Source organism: Argiope bruennichi, chromosome 2, assembly GCF_947563725.1.
Source record: "Argiope bruennichi chromosome 2, qqArgBrue1.1, whole genome shotgun sequence".
Classification (NCBI taxonomy): domain Eukaryota; kingdom Metazoa; phylum Arthropoda; class Arachnida; order Araneae; family Araneidae; genus Argiope; species Argiope bruennichi.
Window position 1 is genome coordinate 23608377 of NC_079152.1, and position 12048 is coordinate 23620424.

Sequence of the window (12048 nt, forward strand, 5' to 3'; positions counted from 1 at the left end):
TAAAATTTACTCTATTTCATATCTATGATAATACATGTGTAAAAAAAGGAATTTACAATCGTCTTTGCAAACCAAAGTCATTAAAAATACCTAAGCAAAAATAATAAAAAGTATTGTTGTTAAATATATTTAACAAATAATATATTTTTAAAAAAATTTTAATCAATTCCTACTTAAGTCAACAAAAAAAATTATTTTTGTTATTGTTTATTAAATAATTACAATTAATATAAATATGTATATACATATGAAAGAATTACAATATTAAGTGGCAAAATAGAGTTTGGCGACAAACTTGGTGAACATTTGGCGATTTTGTTGACCAAATAGAAATTACTGGACAAATTTAATTAATTAATTAATATTTGAAAAAAACTGTATAAACATCGTGACATCTACTACAAGTTTTAAAAAATGCATTTGAACTTGAGTGGATGAATAAAAAGTATATTATTAACGATTGAAAATTTGAACAAGATATATATATAGAAAGAGAGTGAGCTAATAGTAGGAATTGAAAAAAATATCTATAAAAATTGAGAAAGATTTGTGTCGGTATAAAATATTTTTTTATTCTAAATTGGTGTAAAAATAGTTTTTGAACAATAATATGCTGCATAATCTTGAGAAAAGCGTTAAAGTATAATTAATTTTCCCAACTAAAAATCTAACTAACTAACTAAATTTCCCAACTAAACTCTTCCATAGTGAGAAATTCTTACGTAAGAAGTAATCATGTAAAAAATTTGATAGTTGTAGATCCAAATATCTAACCTGTAGAGAGTTTCGAATTCTTTTTTTTTTCATCAAGCATGTCGCATCATCACTTCTAATGTGACTTGCAAATAATATCCAGCCTATATTATGTTAAAATAAGGCTAACCATGGTTTTCATACTACTTAATTAAGAGATCCAACTCATCAATATTTGTTCTAAAATCACCTGCGAAAAAATATCCACAGTGATCCAAACGATATGTGATGATAAGAGTGCTTCAACAGTGTTTTCGTTTCATTACCTTAGAAACCCTAAGAAACAAACCATTATTCAAGAAAAACTTAACACGAATTCCTGTTCTAAATGAGTAAGAAATTGTAGAAGCATTACTTTTCTCCTAAAAGAAAAATTTTCTACTTTGTCATGAAAGCAAATTTACGATGTGAAAAAGGATATTTATTTTAATCAATTTTCAATGATGGATTGCTTGAATTGGTTTTCTAAATTGATATTATGAAGAAATCACGGCTCTTCCATTTTTTAAAAACTTTTAAATAAATTTATCTTTACCAAGATAACAGTAAAAGATTATGTGTGAGTATAAGTAAAAGCTCTACAAGGCTTATTTTAAGCTAGGGCTTCTAAAATGAATACAAAAATACACTCATGTCCAAAATTAAGGTCACAAACATAAAATCTGTGAAAAATGAAAAACTATTCACTGTGTTGCCATGAAATTTGACACATAGGTACACTTCGATGGAAGAAAGAACATAGACACATAACAACATGGAAAAGATTTTAATTGGGAATTAAGAAACAGGGTATATCAAAAAGTGTTACATTAAGAATCAGAGATAAAGCATTTATCTCGGGAAAAGCCTGTCTAATATGGAATGTGACCACCGTGCACTGCTATACAGGCTTCACAACGAGCTTTCGTACTGTTTATGAGGGTGTCAATAAATGCTTGGAGCAACAAAGCCCATTCTTTCAAAAGCGCGGCTTTTAACTCTTGGAGGGTATTAGGAGGGGGGTTACGCTGTGCAATGGCTCTTCCGAGACCATCCCAAACATGTTCAATAGGATTGTGATCAGGAATCCTCGAGGGCCGGTCCATACGCCAAATATCCTCTGCCTCAAGAAAATCATCAACGATCTGGGCTCTGTGTGGAAGCGCGTTTTCATCCATAAACATGCAGTCTGGGCCAAAAGCACCCCGGAACAAGCTCACATAGGCTTCAAGGGTCTCATCCCTATAGCGATGTGCATTGACAGTACACGCATCGAAGACGTGCAGTGGTGTACGACTGCCCAACATTATGCCACCGCAGATAAGGATTCCTCTGCCACCAAATCTGTCGATTTCTTTTACGTAGGAGGGATGATAGTGAGTTCCTCGATCTCTCCAGATGAAGATTCGACGAGTGTCACTCTGTGTGGTAAATCGCGACTCATCACTGAAAAGAACACGCCCCCATTCTTGCTGTGCCCAAGACTGATATGTTAGGCACCACAACAGCCGGGCTTTTCTGTTGGATGCAGTCAAATGGACGCACACAACTGGTCTCTGGGCATAAAGAGCTCTCTCTGCTAGACGTCTGTATACTTTTTGTCTGGAAATTATTATTCGTGACGCATCAGCAAGGTCACGAGAAAGTTGAGGAGCCGTTGTCAGCCTATGCCGTCGTGCGTTTAATGCCAAATAGCGATCCTGTGCAGGCGTCTATGCTCTGTGACGCCGCCCTTGGCCGGCTTTCCTGGTTATAGTACCACTTGTTTGGAATTGATTCCCCAACTGGATACCACTTTCGGTGCCACTAGTAACCATCGAGCCACCTCCGCTTGAGACTGCCTAGCTTCAAGCCTACCAACGGTTCTCCATCTCAAGGCATCGTCTAAATGATTATGAGAACTCATTCTCACGGGAAACAAGTAAATTTTTATGTTTTAATGCAATATTCACAAAATTGCAGGCAAAACTCCCAGATGTCTAAACGGTCTAATTTCAGTAGTTCCCCCAAAACTAATGCTAAACAACATTTTTTCCCACAACAAAGGTTAATATCGTGTTACCGGCCCTTCACAATATATAAAATATAATTTGTTTAAATTTTACTGATAGCCATTTAGAATTATTTTGAAAAACATTTTTGTGACCATAATTTTGGACATGAGTGTACTTTGGAAGATAAGAATGCATTACCTAGTGGCCATTTTTTTTTGAAGTTTTAATTATAAATTCAAATAATAAAAAATGAAGCAAGATGTTGGTTTCTTCTGAATAATCGAAAATTATGCGAAAATAATTTGCGCACCTTTATATCATTTAATGTTTGCATGAAATCATGAAATCAAGTCGCAGTGGAAAGAAAATTGTTTCTTTAACCATGCAACGTCTAGTTTCATATTGTCTTAAGTAGTACTGCGGCTTCACTTATAATTTTCTCATGCAAAATTTGCTATTGATTTCAGTAATGATAACAACAATAATAATAATTAAAATAGTGTGGTTCATATCGCTTGCATTTTATGAACACATTCCATAGCATATTAATTGGACAAAATCAGGCAGATCAAAATATTGAAATATTAAAAAAAATAATCTTTCGAAATATTAAGTATAAAATTTCATGAGATTTCACAAAATAGATGGAGAAATGACATAAACATTCTTCTACAATACTGCCAAAGAAAGGAAAAAATAGACAAAATCTTCTTTTCACAGCTCTCTACAAAGAGGGAAATGTTCAAGTTTTTCTAGAAATACCAAAAGTAATGAATTTGATTGCAAAAATAATAATACTGTTCTAAATAATGCTCTAAATTAAAAAGCAATTGTAAAAAATAAGGAAACATTTTGCGGCATCTAAATTTTTATTATTCAAAAGATAATTTTTTTAAATTTTAAGATGACACAAAAATTAATTTTGTTTTGAAATTTTGAAAAATTAATTATATTACCAAGAATGATCGAACAAAAACTCAAAAATAATCGCTTTGAGATGCATATCCTTTCCCTCTGAAATCTTTTTATGCCAAATCACTAAACTAAATAATCTGACCAACAGATGAAAACGCATTTGCTTAGAAGCAACTGTAAGGCATCTTATTGTAATAGGTATTACAACAATATGTTTAAGGATTCAAGTATGCAGTTTTTTAGCATCTAGCTGTTCATTAGTTCATTGTAAGGACGTCACGTCTATTATTTTCGCTTTGATAATGCGCAGTAATTAAACTGGCACGATGTACTCAGATGAGTATGAATGAACTCCGTCAATATTTTGTTACTTTGCTGTTGTACATCAGACCTTACCTCCTGTACAGCAAAATCGTAGTTGAAACTGGGTTCTACTTGTATTCCATCTTTATGAACGTCGGGTAATACGTTGCTCGCGTGGACAGTCAACACCAGACCTGGCTCTCTTCTCTTCTCGTTGAATTCTTGAATCTCGACGTCCAGCGACAAGATCAAATCTGGAAAATCATAATTTAAAAATTACTAAAACCCTAAAAGTGTTGCCTGTGACATAATGACTTAATAAAAAGATATGGGAAGGATTATATATATGTATACATACACACACACACACACACACACACACACACACACACACACACACACACACACACACACACACACACACACACACACACACACACACACACACACACACACACACACACACACACACACACAAATAAGTTAAAGTAAACAGTATGGCGGAGGGATTCCACCGTTTCCAGCCAAAAGCATTCGGTGTTAGCACACACACACACACACACACATATATATATATATATATATATATATATATATATATATATATATATATATATATATATATATATATATATATATATATATATATATATATATATACAAGCAAGAAGCGCCGAGGTACGTTAATCTACATCAAACACAAAAGCAAAAAGAGAAAAGAGCAAAAAGGGCCAGAAATAATTATCCTCATGATTATATACTGTGAGATTCTGATAGGGATTTCTTTTGCCACACGTCGATTTAAGTAAGGGAATTATAGGTATCTTTTAAAAGAATTTGTTTAGATAGACAGGTGTTTATCCCTTCACTCGGAGTGTGGAAACCGCCGATTTAAGCATTATTACAGAGTGTGGGAACTTGTCAATTTCAGCAATTTTAAAGGTCGTGTGCATTAATCAAATAAAAAATTGTAATTGGATGAGGAAATAAGAGAACATTTTAGAATTAAGTTAATGGAGGCTAAATTAAGATAAAACTTTGGAAATTAATTAGGATTTAAATTAGATTTTAAAATATCATTACAGATGTTTACTGATATTGCGCGTTTATTTTTCTTTATTTGCTCCTGGCAAACTACGGATGATAAAAATGAAACCTAATAACTGAAAGTGAAAAGGCTATAAAAAAAAGAACGAGAAACTAATGTAAATTAGAAAATGATCTTGCAAATGATGCTCTTAGAATTGAAATTGTTTTCATGATTTTTGATTTCCTAAACTATCTGCTTGCCAAATGAGCGAAAAAGTAGAACGTCATTCACTTATAAGGAAAGAAAATTAATCATTAAACATATTTTAATTATTCTTATTTCAGATTAAAGAAAAATGTTGAAAATGATGACAGCACTAAAATGTCATAGGTAGGAATTTTAATTTAAAAATTTTTTCGCTAAAACTTACTTTAAAAAATGATTTGTTAAATATCGGTAAATTACATCATAGATGCAAAATAACTGCTGCTTTCTTTGACGGTGCATAATTTTTTTTCCATTTTAAAAATGATACCACGAGTAAATAATATGAACGGAAAATTATCGAAACATTTAATAAGAAATTTTTAAAATAAATTTAAATTATAAAAATAAATATAATTTTTAAAATTCGGGCTTCGAAGTGCATTGAGTCAGCGATACGACTTTCATGACCGTAACTGAGATAGATTTGTCTGAAGAGAGTTCGCACATGCATATACGCACACTTCCTTTTTTTTCTAGTCGAGGGAATTAAAAAAAACTTTATTAAGAAAACTAAAACGGTAAATTTTGAAAAATAATGTCTAGTAAAATGAACATTATTTCTCGTTCGAGACAGTGCAGGTTATTTGTGTGAAGAATCTTTAAAATTACAGATTCAGTTCGAAAACTATTACAGACTGCGAAAGGAAGTTTTAAAATGACAAAAAGTTCATATAAAAGGACTCTGAATATGCAGGAACACTTTAATTGGAAACAATGAAATGCAGGCTTCGGGGCACTAGATTATCGTTATAATTGGCGTTTTTGTTGTATGAAGATAAGACTTCCTTAACTTCAGCTTTCATTTTTTTTAGTATAAATTTCATGAATAAAGATATTAGTATGTACACTGTGGTGTGAATATACCATTTGATTATCTTAATATTTTAAAACAAATATTTTTTTCTCAATCGAATTCTGTTAAAATAGCAAAGAATAATGAAATTCCCAACCAATTTCATCTTGCCAAAAATCTGCTTCAGACGCTGCAAGGTATTCTCCGTACTTTCCTCTAGCTGAAAAAGAGAAACAGTTTCCAAAATCTGGATCGAAGTAAAGATGGAATCACCTGAAAAAAAGAGAAGGCGCATCATCGATGTCCATTCAGCACCTTACATTCTTCGATAGACAGAAAATAATGATTAAAAGCAGAGAGAAACTTCATTCAAATTCTAGAAGACCAAAAATTATTTTCAATTATTTGAAATTCTCTTTCAGCCAATAAGTATTTTTAATCCAAACTATAAACTGAAATCATATTGGATTTGGCCCCTGCAAAATAATATATCAATGAAAACAAAGGCAAAATTGACTTATGAAAAATTAAGTTATTCTTGAAGAATTTTAGCAAACTCTTTAATCATTCACTTTTTGTATACAAGGAATATCAGAAGTTTCACTTGCTTACTTTTTTATTTTTGAAAATGTCCTAGTTTCTCCTCCGTGTGTTTGATATAGTTTAGACAAAGATAGTTCTTATGCCATTAGCTTTTATATAATCTAACCAAGAATCTTATCTACTCAGGAATTAGCTTTTCAAATTCAGGGATGTATGAAACGTAGAAATTCGTCAATATCTTGAGTTCGAATTTTTAGAGGATTACAACATTTTCTATTTGTATACAAGAAAATAAAAACAAAATCTAACAAAATTAGAAACGATAAAAAATATTTAGAATGACAGTTTTTTATGAAATCAAATAAAAAAAACTCTTGTCGTTTTTTCATTTTCTGTACAGATTTTAGAAATATTAAATATAAAATAGTAAAAACTAGCAAAATATACTGTAAAAAATTAATTGTACTTAACAGTGATTTGAATATGTCGGATCTTGTTCTTAATCAATTTTATTTTCTTAAATAAGAAGTGTGCGAAAATTATGCAATTACAGAAAATTCTAAAGCCGAGATTTTGGCGAATGTCCACATTTCAAATTTCATTTAATCCGAAAGAACACTTTCTAAAACTATGTCTCTTTGTTTGTGAACATAACTCAAAAGCTCTTGGAGCTAGACTTATAAAATAAGGAATGTCTTCTTTACACCAAATTTCTGGGTTTCTAGTAAATATCCGAACGAAATCCATTCACTGAAAGTTTATCTATACATCCGTATGTAAGTGAACACGGGAATTATGAAACAAGACAAAATTTGGCACAGTATTAATATCTAAAATGTAGAATCCTGTCAAATTCCGAATCAAATCCGTCAAATGGTTCAGTCTATTCTTTCGTACTCATAAATCAATACACAGATAATAAATGAAATTTTGTATGTTATATGGAATTTGGTTTGTGTTGATCTGTGTTAAAATGTGGTTTCAATCGGTAGGTGAAAAGGCGTCCAAAATTTATTCTCGGTTTTCTTCACTTTTGCTTCCAAGCACAAAACACTCGTATGTGGAATTCTTGTAATAAAATAAGCACTTGAACTGTTTAAGATCTTGTCAAAGATCTACTTTTTTATGTAGAAAGGAGTGGTGACAACAACTTTATTAGGCATTATGCAAAAACCTCTCCTGTTGTTTTTCTTTGCATCAAAACCATTACTAACATTTACGAATGCATATCTATGTGACAGTTCTATCTCTCGTTGAAAAAATGCACGGGGAATATTCTCCCCTCTACTCTTTTGTACTCTTTTAGGCCACGATGGCTTGGTGGTAAGGTCTCGGCTTTGCAGGAGGTTTTCAGGTTCGTGACCCGATTCCACCGAATAACCGTCATGTAAGAGGGTCTGGTGCACGTTAAACCGACCGGGCCAAACGTCCTCCCGCTGGTGTGGTGTGGGGAAAGGGATGTCATCTCAGGTGTCGTCCTCGTCATCTGACCGAGGCTCAAAATTGCGAGGCCAGTCCCAAAATAGCCCTATTTAAAACGGGACATTAATATAACTAAACTAAACTATTTTGTACTCTTTTATTGTTCGAATGCTTTGAGTATGCCTTCATGGTATAGTGAAGAAAGTACACCTTTCGATCACCCCCTCCCCCTTTCACCCAAATTTGAGACAAATCTACTATTTGGTTATCAAGATCGAATTTCACAATCGAACAATTTCCACATTCACAATTTTTTAACGTACACATGAATAGAAAGATGGGCAAACATTCAATCATTTGATCGTTTCAATAGGTATTTAATAGAATTGAATAAAAAGTTTTTACCAAATTATAAAAATTATATTGCGTAAAAACTATTAGATACAAGTTTATTTTATTTTATTTATTTATTTATTTGTAAATTATACATCCTTGAATTGAATTTGTAATTAGACTAATAGATTTAAAAATTTCATTGTATGCTCTCTTTGTAGCTCAAAAACAATCCAGTCCCTATTCCAATCACTTACAACAAGTTGTCTAAATTTGTCATGTAGCTCTAAACACAGCATCTGCTGTCGTAACTTTCAATGTTTTCTGTCACGAAATAGTGTAGCGAGCATCTGTAACAACATCTAAACTGTACTTGAATAAAATCTCAAAAAGTGTTAGGATTTTTCTTTCAAAACTATATCGTTAAAATTTCATTCCTTCTGTGAATTAGCTGCTCTTCTTGTTGTACGATTTAAAAAGTTAAGAATAGAGCTAGGAAATAAGAAAAACTTTATATAGTAATTTAGAGTTTTATTTCATCCTTATACTTTTAATCAAAAAAAGAATCTGCTCTCACTCTCTGTAATTTAAAATATGCAATTGCTAAAATGTATTTCTTTTAGAATCAAAGAGGATAGAAACACTGAAAAAGATCAAGGTTGATTTTCAATCTTTTTCGTCCTGTACAGAAAAAAAAAAACGATTTTTTGAAAAAAAAAATCTTTAATCGATGGCACATGAGTATGGAAGTTTCAAGACAGTTAAAGATTGTCAGAGAAATTCTTAACTTACCCCCAAAGTTTTCTTTCTCTCGACGGAGCACTTTTCACAATACATCGTATGAAACTGAATCCATCTGAATTTGAAAAAAAAAATGCATCACTATCGATTATAAATCATCAATAAAGAAAGAACAAAGATGTATAAGTCCAGATAAATTGCTACTGAGTGGTTCATATTGAAAGAATCGAAGTTTCAAAGCTTCCCTCGAAATTATCCTTTTCTACAAGCGCATGACTAGCAAATGAGATTCAATGTTTACTTCTCGGTAACCGCATCATTACATCCATCTCTTTAGATCATGATCATAAAGTGTTTTGATGGATAGGATCCTTCAGAAGTGACATTTTAAACTGAGACTATTAACTTGTGTTTGCAAAACGATGGCATGATGACATAACAATTGTATGAAATTCAATCATCTTCGCTTAACCTTTGTATGAAATTAAATCATCTTCGAAGACAAATTATATTTTCTGACTCTTTCCTATTTTTTGGCTTAAATAGACACTCGAATTCATGCATTAATTTATTTTTAATTTATATTGCATAAATATTCCAGTTTAACCAAACCTTTTAACCTGCATCAAACACAAAGTCAATATTCTTTCTAATAAATTTCGGTAAAGAAAATTCTACTTTTTTTATGTAGTAAATCGATAATATCATTGAATATTTCACGTCAAATGATAATTGATATTTTTCATTTTATTCCGAGTTGTAAATTGGGCATATTTGGTAGTAAAATTTTGAAATTTGAACAATTTTTCTTTTTAAATTAGGGTTTGCGCCAATTAAAGTGGATATCCTATGTAAATAAGCCAACGCTTCTGTAAATAATTTGGAATTATTAAATTAGAATTACTTAAAAAGGCCTCAGAAAACTCTTTCTTGCATTTATTTTTCTAAAAAAAATACATTTCATACAAACATGTGCTGAAAATTACAGTTTTCTAGATTTAGTTTGCAGTGGCAACTTTTAATTTGAGATTTTGTTGATGTGGTGATATTATTAATACGTTAATAAAAACTAATTTTCCTCATGCATGGGTAACACGGTTGTTTTTTTTTATACTAGCCACATTTGGTCCGATTTCATTAACTGTCTCTGAAATTTTCTTGGTTTTCATTTATAATGGTTTATTCAGTAAATGTTTTTAAGTCCTAAATTTTGATAGTCACATAACTCGTACTTTTACAGAAATCTTACATCATTCGGTTCGTCGTATTATGCATTCCCCTAATGCTCTATCATCTCGCCAAAAATATGTGCTTTAATTTAAAATATAAGTGATAAAACTTCAAAAAATATAAAAATTTCATTGCTGAAACCAAAAAAAAAATTTCTAATCAGGGCTTTGAAAAAAAAATAAGTTCTCCATCATAGAGGATTCTAAAATGCATTCTATTGATCAAATGAGATAAAGTGAGAACTACAAGTAATTCGAATGATGAGATTGATATTTATTAAATAAAAAAATTAGTGCACAAATCCACCGATAGATAATCAGTAATACGCACAAAAACATTTAATATACTTTAGAAATGTTAAATAATATTAACAATAGTTTTAAAACTGCTCAATATGTCCCTTTTCATGGTCCGCAATGTGTTCTGATCACAGAACAGTATTTCCCACAGATAATCGGAATAGGTTTGTCGTAATATTAAGAATATGATGCCAAAGAATTATTGTTCATATCTAGCACAGATACTGGCCTTTGACGGTAGATATTGTCCTTCAGGAAAACCCACAATCAAAAGTTGCATTGGTAAACGAAAAGGCTAGGTTACTGGGAAATGACGGCTAACCACCCATGCGTCTATGAAAGGCTGTTTTTGCAATAACTTTAAGTGGCGATCACATTCTGCCTGAAAATGATGCCCTGGTGATATTCACGCTGTTGAAGTTGTAAGATTACAAAATTCTTTTATCATATCATTGTCTTGTGGTGAAGCAGGTTTGGATTCCATTGGCAGTTATCTCTTTGATAAAATTCGATCCATCATTAAAGGTAGCAGCAAAAATCAAATCGAAAGCACTGTTCTTTTTCAGGTTGCAAGATTTGTATCTGGAGAACATGAGAGTTTTCTGCTGTCCAGCTTCGGTAATTTTAAGTTTCAATTTGACTACTGGGGCAAAATTGGGCTTCGTCACTCCGTCAGTTACCGAAAGTAAGGTCAACCTTTATTCCAAAGAAGAGCTAAATTGCAAAAGTGTTTCGAACTTCTGAATCCATGTCATGCGATGGGTGCACAGACTTGATTCTATAGAGATAAAAATGAGAAATCCACCCTAAGATTTTTCGTATAGTGTAATACGGCATATTCTATATACAGGAAAAAAATGGCACACTCACACTATCATACGGCGACTGATTATTGACTTCAACGACCAAGATAGCTACATTTTCGATGCTATAAGATAGTATTTGTTTTGATCATCTATCTGTAATTGCCTGATTATTTCGAATTTCTACAACAGGACACACAGAGACATTGGATTTTTTCGTATCTTCTTCATATAATGGAATTCTTTTATCGCTGCAACGAAATTTCTTCTTGTTTCGGTAGAAATATTTTAACAATAGATTTCAGACCGACGTTTGCCAATTTACTTTGGACCATTAGTTCTCATTTTTGATGCTCTGATGTCAGATTAAGAGTAACAATATGCACCATTTTCAATAGTACTTATGAACAAAGATTAATTTTGTTTACTGCTTGGCAAAAACTATGTCGTCTTATTTGATTCTTGAGATCCTCAAAAGGAAGTAGATTAATGAGTATTTGGACACTGTCAAACCCAACATTTATTTTATATGATATAATGCGACGCACCATCAATTGTAGTGCAATCTGAATATTTAAATAATAAACTAAACTACCAATAAATTCTGATTTCTTGATGATAGGAAAAATTTTGGTTTTTATTT